This window comes from Schistosoma haematobium, chromosome 1 (genome assembly GCF_000699445.3).
Source record: "Schistosoma haematobium chromosome 1, whole genome shotgun sequence".
NCBI lineage: Eukaryota > Metazoa > Platyhelminthes > Trematoda > Strigeidida > Schistosomatidae > Schistosoma > Schistosoma haematobium.
Window position 1 is genome coordinate 3,390,647 of NC_067196.1, and position 17,374 is coordinate 3,408,020.

Genomic DNA, 17,374 nt, shown 5'->3' on the forward strand with positions numbered 1-17,374 from the left:
GTGCGATGTGAAACATGAGCGTTTAGTCATGAACCCATGTTGGGAAGGGCTGATCAGACTAGCTGAAAGTAAAAATGATAGTAGCTGTTTGTGGATGATTTTTTCCATGGTTCTTGAGAGCACGGATGTCAAATTAATTGGCCTATAGTTAATAATATTACTACGTGGTCCTGTTTTGAATCTAGGGGTGATAAGGGATGTTTTCCATACAGATGGATAGGTCCCATATTCCATAGATAGATTGAAGAGTTTCAAACAAAATAGTGGAAATTCTCTACTTCCATATTTCACAAATGATGTAGGTATCCCGTCAGGTCCACCATCATAAGACTTTTTCAGGGCAGTTATAGCCTGCTTGATGGCGGAGGGTGTGAAATCAATTTTCGACAGATGTCTGGATGTTAGCATTGGAAATGTAATGCTGGAGCTTTCAGTTCCAGTTTTGTAGCACTGCGAGAAGTGCTTGCTGAATTGTTCGCATATAGTATTCGGGTCGTTAACAATGCTTCCGTTAACTATGAAGAATTTGGTCGTGCCAAGGGAATTTGACTTTACACGGGATTTAAAAAGTCGAAGTATTGATAATTCTGGGCTTTTACTACGTAGAGCTTTATTTTCTATATTCATGAAATACTTACGTTTAGATGAGGCATTTCTGTTGATTAATTTAAGTATACTCTGAAGTGCATACACATCATTCTGCTCATAGTAGCGGTATTTTAATTTCCTCAGCTTTCTTTTAAAAGTATTTTGGCCCCTATTAGCATTATAAGCCACACGATCAATAACTGGAGCAGTGCAGTCAAGACAATATATCAGGTTGTGATATAGATTGGAAAGCGCGATGTCAACATTATTTGTGGTAAAATAAGTTTCCCATGGTAAACATTGAATGAGAGTTTCAGTCCGTTTCCATGTTTGTTGATCAAAATATCTGCTCTGGTACGTCATTGAAGCTTTAGAATTCAATTGTATGGCGTTTAAAGAGTGAATAATACTCAATACAACTCTATGGTCACTCATAAAAAACCCATGACTGGTATGCACTGAGATAGAGTCTATGTTGATTGTGAACATTAAATCAAGTGTATTATTCCCCCTGGTTGGTTTTCGGACCTGTTGAACCCATCCACAAATTTCTAATGTTTCAACTAGCTTGTTATATCGACCTGGTACCGGAGTCAAGCCCCATGTAATTTTTGGCAGATTAAAATCACCTCCGACGATTTTAAAGGTATGCGGTTGATGCGAAGCAATGGAAAATATGTTTGTTAGTAATCTGTCAAACTTAGTATCCGCATGAGGTGGTCTATATATGCATCCCACCAGTAAATAATTTTGGGATCCACAGTTTACAGTAACCCAAGTGGAGTCTTCTATAGCATCAAGGGATTTATCCTCAAATTTGCACGCTTGAATGTCTGAACGGACATAGATAATTGTACCGCCTCCTATTCCATAACATCTATCGGTTCTAAAGAAAACGTAGTTATCTACATTCAAGGAATGATCGGATATAGATGAATTACACCACGTTTCCGTAATAAGTACAATGGTTGGATTTACAAGGAATAAAAGAGTTTTAAGATGAATAATTTTATTAGACAGAGAGCGGGCATTGAACGAAAGAATAAGAAACTCAGAGTCATCATAGTGAAGCAGGTTAGAGTATAAATCGCAATTGGTAGTTCCATTAATACTCATAGGATTAGCTAAGGTAAGAGTCGTGACCCTTTCACTTATCTACTTCTTTCGGTTTCTCTTTCATTTTCCCTTGGTTCAAACGTCTCAAATTTCTTCTGACAAACCTTCCACTTCTGATCGTTGTAACGTGATACAAATATCTGTCAATATGAATAACAAGTACCACACTCGTTTCTCATTTAATAAGCTGTTCTCACAGTCGTTTTGATCACCGTATCACTGTATTCGTTGTTGTTGTTCGCATCATGGTGTGATTGAAACGATAACTTTAGTTAAACAGAATTTATGCACTTACGCTTCTCTCTTTACTAGATCGTGTAAACTGCTGTCAATTGAATTATTTGAGTCTTGTCAGATGTGGAGATCTTAATAACTCACTCAACCAACGGTCAATCAATCAGTATAAGCAAGAACAAATAAAACTTCAAACCGATATGCCAGAAAACTAACTTCAATTTATGTCGTTTGGTGATAGTTGGCATTGATGTAAAGAATACATATTCATTGAGACTGCAAATTTTATCGTCAGTAAAGCTATTCAGTGATCAGACGAATTAGATGTTTACAGAAAAGCTTTTGTCTTCACATTTCACTGATATTCTTGTACTGTTTTTGCATTTAATAGAAGTAATGAGGCTAGAAAAATTGTATGCAGCTAAATGGATTTACGATCTGTTCAAAAGTAGGTTCATGTGTATATTTATTTATTTATTGCAAATATGTTGTAAAAGATACCTAATAATAATTGTCTAGCAACGTCGGTTAAATAAATCTTATCAGAGACAATCAATGAAACCATTGAAATTGTGTCCTGAGTGTGGAAGTGACTCCATATTAAATGGCTACGATAGTTCGTGATGAAACACGGAACTCTTATGATGTCACGATGGCGATATTCAGTCGAACAACCACAGAAGCAGTTAAAAAAGTGAATGGAACTTCCGGTGAAGTTATGAAACTGTAAATGATATTTGGTTAACACTGTAGATGAGAACATACAATCAGGCAGTGTCTGCAATGGAGGAAGCTGATTGAACAAAGTGTGGATAAGAGAAGACAAACTACAGTTTGAATTGTTCAAAATGCATAACATCAGGCATGATGATGTGTCATGAGGCAATAAGTTTTGCGACAATTGTACAAAACTGGTGTGCAATTTGCAGATGTATGTGTTTTCCAAGTATTGGCTACAGATGTATCCATATTACCACACAAAGACATACACACAGCTACCTGAGATATGCTTCAAATCATTGCAATGAACAAGAACTATGACATTCGCATGAATAGATAGTTCAGCAGGTTGATGGAATGGTGGTGCTAGTTTCTTTGTGGATCAACAACTGGTGGTTCTCTATAGGAAACTGGAGCTACAATGTCACATGAGGACTGGATAGATGGAATTTCAAATGGAAACTGCCTTCAGATTTCGGAGTCGAAGGCAGAAAATGCCATATAAATTTGGAATGAAAACAGTGACCAGGAAGTGACACTAGCTTGTACGTACATACGCAGAAAGGAGGATCTGATGTAGATGTGAAAGCAGGAATGCTTTTATTTTGCCACAGTTTATTGGCTCTATGTTGGTTTAATAGTGGGAAGTGAGTAACAAAACACAACCACATCCCATTAACAGTTACCATGCATAATGTAGTGTTAGCGTTTGGATAAATAGTTTGTAAATGCATTATTAGTGCAACAGAATGATGAAGTAATATGTTTCTAAAGAACAACACCACATTAGATTCTAAGATTAACACTCGAGTAATTTTTACTAAATACAGGCATCAATCCCAATGATACCAATTTACTGCAGACCTACTCAGGTTAGTCAATTCATTTTGTATGCATTTCACATTTATAACTGATAAATAACTGTGGTAAATTGGATTTCATTTTGAAAAATTCTGTCACTCATATGTACTCAGTTGGAGTTTAGCAACGATGTTACCTAATAGATAATTTTGAGATAAGTAGAATGAAGCAAATTTTACGTTGTTGTATTCACTGTGGTGGATGTGTGCCCAGTTTATAAGACCTTATCATATCAAAATATACTGTGGAATATCGGCGATTATTGTTGCTTTCACACTACTCCACATTCAATACTATTTTATGATTACACATGGATTAACTCCGTTTGTACCTATTCTAAGGTCAGTACTGGTCCAAAGTGCTTGAAGTTCGTTTGACTTATACTGGAAAAGAAATACTAGATTCGAGAAGATATTTCTGAAGTGCATTCACAAAGAAGGAAATGCCCCTTGTAGACAGGCATTTCTTCTCATGTTGTTTAGAGAAGCACAAAAATCAAGTTGTAGGGCCAGTGAAAGGTCACTGAGTCCTAGCTAAAGCGTGCTGCAGTTGAATCACTGAATGTCGAACAGATCATCGCTACGTGGCAACGTCATGTACAACCAACGCGCATTATTTAATCATATGCCATGAACTGGCCCGTGCAGCAGTGGTCGTACTTTCGCTTGTATCTACCTTAACTAATATATTTTTGTAATAACGTCCTCTGTGTTGTACAGTCTTAAAAGCATCTATGGTACCTTGATTCGTCAATGGGGTAGTTCACGTAAGGTGCTGACCACCAGGTGTAACTTCGACATTAGTTGGTTTATCACAACATTCACATCTAACTCGAGTAGGCCTCCAATAATTTTCGACATAGACCATCTACGTTGGTGATCTACACATGATGCGACTTGGTATCATCAGACCATCTTATAGTCCTTGGGCCTCGCCGTTACACATGGTACCGAAGAAAGACCAAGGTTGGCGTCCGTGTGGCGACTACCGCCTTCAGAATAATCAAACAATGCCTGATAGGTACCTTATCCCATGTATACATGACTTCTCGTTAAACTTACACGGCAAACGCATCTTTTCGAAACTTGACCTAGTACGAGCATACCACCAAATTCCGATGGCACCATAAGGCGTTGAGAAAACAGCCATAATCACACCTTTTGATTGATTTGAGTTTCTACGGATGCCATTTGGACTGAGAAATGCTGCTTAAACATTTCAACGCTTCATGGACAACGTTACAAGAGGTCTGCATTTCGTGTTTGTTTACTTGGACGATGTTTTAATTGCAAGTGCATCAGTAGAAGAACTCGTCCAACATGTACAGATCCTATTCGATCGCTTTAAAAAACATGGAGTTGTCATTAATCCGTCGAAACGCGTATTCGCAATTACAGCCTTAGAGTTTCTAGGACATTACATAGACTCGCAAGGTATTAAACCACTTTCAGAAAAAGTCGAAGCCATAGTAAATTTTCCAGAGCCTAAGTCGATAAAGGCATTACGCCAGTTCCTGGGGATGTGCAACTTCTACAGACGTTTTCTCCATAACTGCGCGACTAACCTAAAACCTTTGACAGATTTACTGAAGACGGATAAAACCGCAGCTCAGGCTAAAAAAGAGAATACCTTCACATTAACTCCCGAGGCCAGAGAGGCTTTCGCTAAAGCGAAACTGATGATATCCAATGCTACCATGCTACAGCACCCAAACACTGACCCCACAACGCATCTTATCCTCTGCACTGACGCCTCCCATAAAGCAGTAGGAGCAGTATTTCAGCAGTGCGTGAACGACAAGATTACTCCCATAGCATTCTTTTCCAAACGATTATCGCCAACTCAAGAGCGTTATAGCACCTTCGGACGTGAACTTCTGGCTATGTATTTAGCTGTAAAACACTTCAACTTCCTGCTACAAGGCCATGATTTCTCCATTATGACTGATCATAAACCCCTTTGCTATTTCTTTAATACGTCTTATGACAAGCATTCCCCACGTGAAGCCAGACAACTGGATTATATTTCTCAATTCACCACAGATATACAGTTTATCAAAGGCTCCTCCAACACCGTTGCAGACACTCTATCTAGAAAGGATATCAACATGATGGTACACACTCACAACATCAGCCTCGAAGCTTTAGCTAAACTACAAGTGTACGATGCAGATTTGATGGCCTGCACAGAGAATTCTAACTTGAACCTTAAACCAGTATCCATTCCTTTCTCTAATACATCTATCATTTGCGACGCCCTTTTGTCCCTCGAGCCTGTCGTCGACAAGTATTTCGTCAACTGCATGACCTTTCTCACCCAGGAATCAGAGCCACAACCAAATTGAATACTGAGCGTTTTGTGTGGCCAAAGATCAATTCAGATATAAAACGATGGACGCAAAGCCGCCTACAATGTCAACGCAGCAAAATTCAGAAGCACACGATCAGTCTCTTTGGCAAGTATCCCCTGCCAGAAAAACATATCCATTTAGACATAGTTAGTCCACTGCCACCATCTAATATATATACACACATCCTCACTGCAGTGGACAGATTCACCAGATGGGCGATAGCATGTCCTATTACTGATACTTCCACAGAAACAGTAGCCGGCGTATTCCTTGACCGTTGGATAGCAAATTACGGAGTACCTTCCATCGTCACTACCGACCGTGGTCGCCAGTTTCAGTCTATCTTATTTCAGGAATTCACAAAACTTCTAGGTGTAAACCACATTAAAACGACAGCCTATCACCCTGCAGCTAATGGTTTGTTCGGAAGATTTCACCGCCAACTGAAAAGCTCGCTGACGGCACAAGATGATTCGACAGAATGGAGTGACGCATTACCACTTGTACTCCTGGGCATCCGTTCAACTACAAAAGAAGATATAGGTTATACAGCCGCTGACTTCGTTTATGGTACAACCTTTATATTATCAGGTCAACTAGTGAACCCAAACACTTTGACACTCACGGACCCAACTGCAACAGACCATGCAACGAATCAAAGCCATATCTCCTCGTGAACATAACAATCGAATACAACTCGACAGAAAGCTAGAAACATGCACGTTTGTTGTTATTAGAACCAGTATTACCTCCGGACACTCTGGAGGGAGGTATGTGGAGATAGGCATGACGAGCTTATTTTGTAAATAGCTTTTAATATTATTTGTATTTATTTTGTCAATCTTTCACTGTCTGTACATTTTAGCATTAAATGATTGTACCTGTTGTTTTAGTAAATGACCTTGAACACACTTTCCGTGGTGATACTGACATAGTGACACACTTGTGGTTGTTCGAAAATACACTACTAAACACACACGCTCCTTGTTCCATTCTCACGTGTTATCAAGCCAATTGCATTCTGAGTCGAATATTATCCACATTTTAGACTGTTGTGCAATTTTTATTACATCCTACGTCAAGGAAGCTTACTGGAGTCACATTTACCTCATCTGAGTTTTTACTTATTTATAATTGTGGATTTTGGTACCAAAACTCAACGGAATACGCGACAAATAGCTGATTTAAGTAACGTCCCTGAACATTTATTTTTTGTTACTAATTTATAAATTGTTATTGTTACATTAACTTTTGGACGTAATAACTTTATTGCTAATTTTTGGTTATTATACTTTTTGGTCCACCACAAAGTAAAGGAAGGGAATCTCATTGATCAATGATAATGAAAAACATCTTCAGAAACAACGAATGAGGGTAATTTAATTAATGTTATCCAATGTTATGCAACCACTGTAAGATCCATTTTGAATCCTTTGTGTGTTTGGGAAAATTCCCCCATGTATATACTTGCACTTTGTTCCTATTGATCCTCTTAGTTGTACGTTGTTAACTTTTTGACTACATTTGAATTGTTAATATTTTTATATTATTATAGTTTTTGTTTTTACTACACTTTCACTAATTCCCCGTGTTTATTCACGAACTGCGCTTATGTTGTTTTACTTTATACTAAGTCTGGGAGGCAGCCATATTGGTTTGTTCCTGCTTTTGATTGCTTGACCTGTGTTGACTGGAATCGTGCATTTTGGTTGTGAATTGAGGCAGTATTCCACAATTGAAAACACACTGTGTTATAGAGCGACCAATTATTATCTTTTGAACGAATCTGTACGTGATCTATCCAGACAGGATAGAATAACATTTATTTATGGTGATTGGTAATTTTCTTGCATCCTTTATCGACTTTCTTATTTATTGTAATTTAGATTTGATCAATTGAACAATTATTGACTGGATAGCTGAGTGGTTATATTTGTTTAGGTAATAATGTACACTTAAATTCATGATAAATTATAGAACCGCTATCTTACCCAATTACCTTGTTTTGGTTTCAAACGAGCGAGGGCGCGTATCTAACTCATCCAGACAGCTGTTCATCAGTCCAACCGTAGTTTGTATCTTACAGTTCTAAACAAACATATTGTTCGAATTCGTTTGGCTTTCGTTTTGTTGATTCCAATCATTGTCTCTGTGAATATTTTATCGTTCGATTGCGATGCCAAACAATCGTCGAAGGAAATTAAGTCCAAGGCTCGAGCATGTTAAAAGTGATGAACAGAAGAATGGATCCCCTCAATCAAGGCAAGTGCCTTCTGATGCTTCTATGTGTCATGGTTCATATTCTAATAGGGACGATTGTAGTGACCCTAGTTGTGATATAATAGCAAATGGCATAGAAAACCTTAGTTTAGACGTGAAGCAAGCGAAAAGTGTGAGGCCTACGGCGCCTTTCCTAGGTCCAGAGTTACCAAAGGTTGAGTTTTGTTATTTCGACGGTCAACCAAGAGGTTATTGGACGTTTTTAAGGGAGTTTGAGACTTACGTCGAATCAGGGGTCAAGGATGATGGTCAACGCTTGCTTTATTTAACACATTATTGTAAGGGTAAAGCGAAAACAGCCATTGAGGGTTGTGCTATGTTGGAAGCCTCTTCTGGTTACAAGAAGGCCAAAGAAATTCTAAAACGGTTGTTCAGGCAGGCGCATGTAATTTCTCGGGAAACTTTAGAAGACTTATTCAAAACTACAAATGTTGATTACAGTGATCCTGTGCAAATGACAAATCTAGCTATTAGGACGGAAAATTGTTCTATGGTTTTGAATCAGATGAAGTATACGGCCGACTTAAATTCTCTAATTACTTTGGAGAGAACAGTAAGACTCTAACCTCAAGTTATGCAAGCCCAGTGGGCGGACTGAGTAGATGAATTGACGGAAGATAATAGAGAACCGACTTTTGACGAGGTTATCAAATTTATAGCATCCCGCGTGAGAGTAGCTTATAGTAGGTTTGGACGGTTAGCGAATCGTCCGAGAAAAGGACACAATTTGAAGAATAATTGTCACTTACAATTGGAGCAGGAGAATAATTCGAGAGAAAGAGCTAAATGCAGTGTTTGTTCCCAGGACCATGATATTTATAAATGTCCAAAATTTTTAGCGCTTACCGTTCAAGAGAGATGGTCTCACTCAAAAGTTAATGGCATTTGTTTCGTCTGCCTTAGGCAAGGGCATAAAGTCAATGAAAGTAAGCTGGCAAAACGTTGTAACGTTAATGGTTGTGAGAAGAAACATCATTCTTTGCTGCACAGCGAAAATGATAAACCTGGAACCCCGAATTGTTGTGGATTTACTAAATGCCTAAGTAGTCAAGTGTGCTTAAGAATGATTTCCGTACGGTTGGTGTTGGGAAATACCTAAATGGTGGGTTATGCTTTGTTGGATAACGGGTCTGATGTAACGTTGATAAAATCGAGCTGCCCGAGGTATCTCGCACTGAAGGAAGACCGAGCGTCAGTGGTAGTAGAGACTGGGTGGCAATAGGACAATGACGGTCACAAAGACTCCTTTTGAGGTATATTCTCTAGATCGGTCTTAGCATGTTACGATCGAAGGAGCTCTGATTGTGGCAGGCATACCAGGCCATAAGTCAACAAGGTCGGCAGTGAACAACCTAGTTAAATGGCCACACTTAAGGGACGTACCAATAGGTAACCTAGACTCTGAAGAAGTTCTGCTGTTGATTGGTTGCGACGTACCAGAAGCACACTGGGTGTTAGACCAGCGGTTGGGTGGAAGAAAACGCCCGTAGGCTGTGAAGACGTTGCTGTGGTGGACGGTCTTCGGACGTGCGTCATATCCGGAATATAGGAAAAGAGTTGTCAATCATACCAGTAAGATGCAGACTTTGGAGAACGAAATACGTAAACTCTATGATGTAGAGTTTTCTGATGTTTATTCAAATGATAAATCAGTATCAATAGAAGATAAGGCGGCTATAAGGATTGTGGAAGGTGGCACACGCTTCGAAAATGGTCATTTCGTAGTCCCTATACTGTGGAAAGTGAACCCAAATATGAAAGGGGGAATTATGAAGTGGAAAACAGTAGACTACAGAGTTTAAAGCGTAGATTGTTGAAAGATGACATTCTGTATATCAAGTATACAAAAGGTATTGAAAGTAATTTTATTAAGGGCTATGCGGAGAAGATCCCTGAAATACAATTGCAACCTAGTTATCGCCTCCGGTGGTACTTACCTCACCATGCCGTTTTAAACCTGAAAAAGCCAGAAAAACAGAGTGGTATTTGACTGTTTTCAGGTGTTTCCCTAAACGATATGATTTATCAAGGACCCGGCACCACTGCTGAGTTAGTGTGTATATTATTGCGTTTTCGCAAGGAAGCAGTTGCGATCTCTACAGATGTTGAAGAAATGTTCATGCAAGTAAAGATCCCTGAGTCTGATCGAGGAGCCTTAAGATTTCGGTGGTGGCAGGAGGGAGACATGTCAAGGGAACCATCTGAATTTCAAATGACATCTCATCCATTTGGCGCCACATCATCGCCGTTTTGTGCAAACTTCACCTTGAATAAGACGGCCCAAATATTCTCTGATGGGTATGATGGTTATGTTGCAGATGCTGTCAAGAATAATTTCTATGTTGATGATTGCTTAATATCCTTTCCTACTTGTGATCAAGCAACGAGTTTCGTTAAGCAGATAAGTAAATTATTATGTAAAGGAGGTTTTAAACCAAAGAAGTGGTTCACGAACTCGGAGGAAGTAACGACCATCTTGCCTGAGGTATGCAAAGAAGAGTCTTTGATATAAATGTCAACGAGTTATGACACCACTCATCGAACTCTAGGAGTAGAATGGAATTTTAAACAAGATGTATTCAAGTTTTACTTCGATGCACCTGAAAGACCTCTGACTAGGAGAGGGATTCTATCTATAGTTTCTTCTCTGTTCGATCCTTTGGGTTGAATTGCTCCAGTCTGTCTTACTGCCAAGGTTCTCTTGCAAAAGCTATGTAAGTATCAATTAGGCTGGGATCAGCCTCTCAACGAGCCATATATGTCTGCGTGGCTAAATTGGGTGAATTTTATGCGTCAAATAGGTAATGTTACGTTAGCTAGGGGTATCAAGAAGAGAACTGACGAACTCGACGCGGAAGTAGAATTGCACCTGTTCAGTGACGCTTCAGAGATCGGTTATGGAGCAGTCGCGTAAGCACGAGTCAGTTATTTAAAGGAACGATCCTACTGTAATTTTTTATGCAGCACGTCTAGGGTAGCACCTATCAAACAGGTCACTATACCGAGGCTAGAGATGGCAGCGGCAGTGTTAAGTGTGAGACTTAGTGAAGTCTTACAGAGAAGTCTGCCTAATTTTTTCTGTAAGGTAAACATCCATGCAGATTCCATGGTAGTGTTGTACTACATCAAGAATATCGAGAACCTTTATAACACCTATATAGCCAACCGCCTCGCTATTGTGCATCAGTATACGAAAATTGAGCAATGGAGTTATGTAAAGTCATCACAGAATCCAGCTGATTAGACCTCGAGAGGTATACAAAAAATGTCAGATCTTGAGTTTTGGTTCAAATGTCCTACCTTACTGCATGGCGAATTTTGTACAGCAATTACTGACTGTTCGGAACCTACTCCTCACGATATTGAGTTTAGAAAATGTGCTGTGGTTAACTTGAGTAGTGTAAAGTACAACATGTCACCTATTCTCTCTTATTATTCTGAGTGGTTGAAATTAGTCAGGGCCGTAGCATGGCTTAGAAGGTTCATAGAATTCCTGATGGTACTTCGTTCACCGAGTCATGAAGGTTCCGTTCATCTAGGATGTTTAAAGGTCAAAGAGCTTGACATCGCCAAGCGTAAAACTTTATTGATGGTTCAGAAAGAAGTGTATGGAGAAATACTTAGTGGAATTAAAAACAATGGTAAAGTAGTTAGTCACAATGATCTGAAGGGCTTATCTCCGATAATGCTGGATGGGTTACTCTGTGTTGGAGGTCGGCTAAACTACTCAGATGTCCCAGATGCCTTTAAACATCCAATTATGTTGCCCAGCCGCCACTTAGTGACAGAAATGATAATTAGACATTATCATAAGGAACAAGGGCACACAGGAACGTCCCAAGTACTGGCCACGATTCGAAAAAAGTATTGGATAATAAAAGGAACCAGCACGGTTATGAGAGTGATAGGAAAGTGTGGGACTTGCCGGCAACAGTTGATGGCGCCGCTTCCAACTTGTAGAGTTCAACAAAAATGGTATAGCTTCTCAGCCGTGGGAGTAGACTACTTTAGACCATTTGTTGTCAAGAGAGGAAGATCATTAGAAAAAAGATATGGATGTATATTTACTTGCTTGCAAACCCGAGCAGTGCATATTGAATTGACACATAGTTTGAATACTGATTCGTTTATAATGGCCTTGCTACGTTTTATTGGAAGAAGAGGGAAACCTGCAGAAATTTACAGTGACAATGGGTCAAATTTCGTGGGTGCAGTCTCTGAACTAAGAAAATTCGTGCAGCAGTTGAATCAACAGAAAATAGACAAAGAACTGTCAGCTAGGCAGATTCAGTGGCAGTTTAACCCGCTCTCATCCAGGCACAGGGGTGAAGTCTGGGAAAGGATGATAAGGTCCATACGCCGACTGTTATTATTGATAACTAGAGAGTAGACTTTAACCGATGAGACCTTAAGCACTTATTTGATTGAGATTGAAAGGATATTGAACGATCGACCCTTAACTCCGATCATTCAAGATGCTAATGATAAACTAGCCTTGTCACCAAATAGTTTGTTAGTATTGAGAGAATGTGACGGAATAGTCGAAGAAGTTAGCATCAGAGATAAATATGACAGACGTTGGAAACAGGTTAATCATCTTGCTAATGTGTAATGGAAAAGGTGGTTAAGAGAGTAATTACCGTCCCTACAAAAACGTCAAAAGTGGTTAGTTGAACACCGCAATTTTTAGAAAGGGGATGTAGTGATCGTGGCTTCGGACTTATCGACCCGTGGAAAGTGGCCCTTAGGAGTAGTTGAAGATTGTAAAATAGATGACGACGGAAAAGTTAGAACAGTGGTTGTTCGTACGAACGGCGGATTAGTCAGAAGAGATATACGTAGATTGTGACTCCTTGAAGGGTCAAATTAGTTCCTCGCATATCAATATAAGTAGGTCGAGTAGGCGTTCTACTGTAAGTCCTACTCGTTCCACTAGTGTCACATGCTACATAATGAACCATGACCATAGACATCAAGGTAGCTTGTGGGATATGGAGGGATTTTGGGGGCCGGTGTAAGATCCATTTTGAATCCTTTGTGTGTTTGGGAAAATTCCCCAATGTATATACTTGCACTTTGTTCCTATTGATCCTCTTAGTTGTACGTTGTTAACTTTTTGACTACATTTGAATTGTTAATATTTTTATATTATTATAGTTTTTGTTTTTACTACACTTTCACTAATTCCCCGTGTTTATTCACGAACTGCGCTTATGTTGTTTTACTTTATACTAAGTCTGGGAGGCAGCCATATTGGTTTGTTCCTGCTTTTGATTGCTTGACCTGTGTTGACTGGAATCGTGCATTTTGGTTGTGAATTGAGGCAGTATTCCACAATTGAAAACACACTGTGTTATAGAGCGACCAATTATTATCTTTTGAACGAATCTGTACGTGATCTATCCAGACAGGATAGAATAACATTTATTTATGGTGATTGGTAATTTTCTTGCATCCTTTATCGACTTTCTTATTTATTGTAATTTAGATTTGATCAATTGAACAATTATTGACTGGATAGCTGAGTGGTTATATTTGTTTAGGTAATAATGTACACTTAAATTCATGATAAATTATAGAACCGCTATCTTACCCAATTACCTTGTTTTGGTTTCAAACGAGCGAGGGCGCGTATCTAACTCATCCAGACAGCTGTTCATCAGTCCAACCGTAGTTTGGATCTTACTTTCACCAATGGTGGCAGTGACGATGAAAAGGATCCGTTCTATGACAGGCTGCAATCGCTTCTAATTAAGTGCCCAAGAAATGACCCGAAGGCTGACCTCAAAATCAAAAGACGTAATGAAAACGTTTATGATAAAATCGTTGGAAAACATGATCTGAGAAAAAGAAGTAAAACAGGTAGAGTTTCAATAATCCAAGTTTACTCCACAAATTTACTATAGGTGGCTCAATATTCCTATACAAACCCATACACAAAACTTCATGGGACTCATCGGGTCATACTACACATCGTATTTTGTCGCATTTATGGATTATTCCGATATTCGTTATACTTCATTGAAAGAGTAAAAAGAGATGAACATTTCATTAACATAATAGTCTGTGTTACCATTATTTTATCAGAAATTTATGAACGACTATCTGATATAAAGACGAATTCAGGACTTGATGAATATTGCATGTTTGAAATACGTCTATTTATGTTATCATTTGACGGTTACTATACATGATGTGCATATGTTCTATATCAAACCTGTCACTGTAGATTTAATAATGAGGTTGTATTGAACATAAACAGCTAGTCATATTTATTTATTTTCTGCCTAAATTATATATCAATATACAGCACGTCAGTTTGTTTCGTTCTAGTTTACGGCATGAAAACGTTGTCATTTTCAGCAAGCACTAATTTTAAGCATACGGAGAAACATCTTCCAACATGGTGACCCGCTGCACTAAACCAACGATGGACTGAAATACATAACTTTGGCATCGTTCATTATTGGAGACGCTCGATGGAAGACTCGCTCGTTTTGGAATACCTGTTTGGATACAGCTGTGACTTCAGACCTGGTCGTAGCTGTATCCAACACATATTCACCATTCGTCAGGTTCTAGAACATACATGCTTTTCGGCGTCCGACAATGATAGTTTTTCTTGACTTAGGAGCAGTGTCTAGCATTGAAAAATGTTATTGTTTCAGGACTACATTGCATCAACCACTGAATTAACGATATTAATGATAATAAGAGTAATACATTCGACCAATTTTATCTTTTTTCAATCATCTGTTGTAGCCTATGGTTTAATAGAATCTGCAATAAAGAAGATGTGGAATGCGAGATTAAACTTTGATCTAGCAACCAGTAGGTTTTAGATAAAAAAAAACGTTTTAACATCACATAATCAGTAATGAAATACACTTGACCAATAAAAAAACTATATCAATCCATTAAATCTATGAATGAGAATAATTACTACATATGTAAGATAATTATATATATTCCACTGAATATTAGTGCTGATCTACAAGAAAATAGTTTGTATTAGCCTTACTTCATAATCTTCATTCAGTGGACTTTTCAAACATGATATATGATTTCATATTCTTTAATAGAATTTCATGCACTGATCATTGAAAGTCGTCGATGCTTCCACGACATCAAGTTCACAATAGAACAGAAGTCAAACAAAAATCTGTCATTTTTGATGCATTAAGAATCATAATCGACAAAGGGAAACTGAAATACACGAAAGACAGGAAGCTTTATACTTCAACGATCCGTTCATGTACGAAAGATTCAAGGTTTTTATAGAGTTTCAGATGTCCTTGTGTTTCTGAAAATTTCTGGAGGGCTGATGAACACAGTAGCAGCATAGATAATCATTCAATCACAAGTGCGTATGTGATCAGTCAATTTATCGATGTTTTTCTAAAATACTGCATAAGCCGCCGACTAGCATACTTCAACCCACACTGTCCTAGGCCTTCCTTACCACTTCTATCCAATGTTTTTCGTTCTTCTCATGTCTGTCTCAGTTTCTCGATGCAATGTGCTCTTTGGTCCTCCACTTGTCCTTTGACCTTGTTGATCACGAGCGAGGGTTGACCTTGAGCAACCAATATTTCTCGCCATCTCATAGTCACGTTTTTCTCTTCATTCATTGAGCTCCCAATGTGAAATAATATTCTTTCATTAATTTTATTTCAGTCAAAGAAATGAAGAAAAACATTAGTGAAATGACAGAACAACTCGAAGACTACATACGTTAGTTATTATGTCCTCAAATGTATTCACGTTTAAATAATATGATAGTTTATTAATTGGATTCATGTGTGAATTGAAGCTAGACCATAATAGAAAACTCGAAAGCACTTGAAGGCTGCTTCGTCCTAGTACGGGACTCCTCAGCAGTGCCTATCCACGACCCCGCCACGCGATGTTTCAGCCCACAATATATTACTTGAAATAATTATCTTGTATATGGTACAAGAACATAACGCATATAATGTAATAATAAGCTATCAAGTCTCACCTTGGTATTGATACATATCGTGTGGGTTTCCAAAATATATTTAATTTATCTAATCGTTTATATATATAGAAAGATTAGTTCAATCTGAATTGATGATAACTATTCAACATATTACATACGAGAATAATTAGTATCCATTGTACATCATCATCATTTTAGGGGATATAAGGGCAATTGTAGCTGAAGCCAAAAACACATCAGGTACGTTGATAATTAAGCAAATAACTTCATACAATTACATACTTTAATAAACTATTTTGTGTTTGAATAATAATGTCAAACTTATCACACATAGTGTTACCAGTTATTCTTTGTTTATTAGATCCAACCCAACGACATAATTTGGAACGTAAAGTTGAAGATCTTAGACAGATAGTCAATGACTATAAAGGTGAATAGTAATTTTACTAGATGATCCACTATTTCATTACTGGAAAGACTGAATATCCGTTTTATCTTAGTACTGGATTCCTGTGTGTAAGATCATGTATCCGCACAACTAACGACTCACCTACTAGGACGAAACGACCGTTCAGTGTTTTCAGGTTTTAAACGGTAGTCTCACAGTATTGATATCAATTGATACTAAACAAACAACATAACCTTAACAAATTCATTTTTGTACACTTTTCGCACTTCCGAAAATATCACATTAGACCGAATATATAAGTCTGAGAACAATTTAGATGAAGCTATTAATGACGTACTTTTTGGTAAGTATTAATAACTGAATTGTGAAGTAAATAATTTTATCATTGGCGAGACAATAATTTATGGACGAACCAATCACGTATAAGATAACAGGTGTCGGATTTTAGCGCAAAGTTTAATCATCCATTTGGCTAAATGAAGTTTTGGCATTATAGCTGATTTCGATGATAGAAATCTACCTACAGTTTGTGCTGATGATGTCTTTCAACAGAATGATGAATGCTCTACAACCATGCCATCCAGCTCATAGAACAAAACTCCATCATAACCATCCACCTAAGCTACAAATCATCATCTCATTATAGCTGATGATGGTTCCTGATGAAAACCCAAAATCTAATTCCTAGCCATAATCGTAAACTGTGAATCATAATTCTTATAATTCAAACTGCTTTGTAACCCTCATTTAGCCCTAGTAGATAGATGAACACTCTGAAAAAGTTGTCTATAAATCACAGTGTTACTGAGTAATATAACTAGCACCTTAATTAGCCATGTTTTTCTTTGATTAT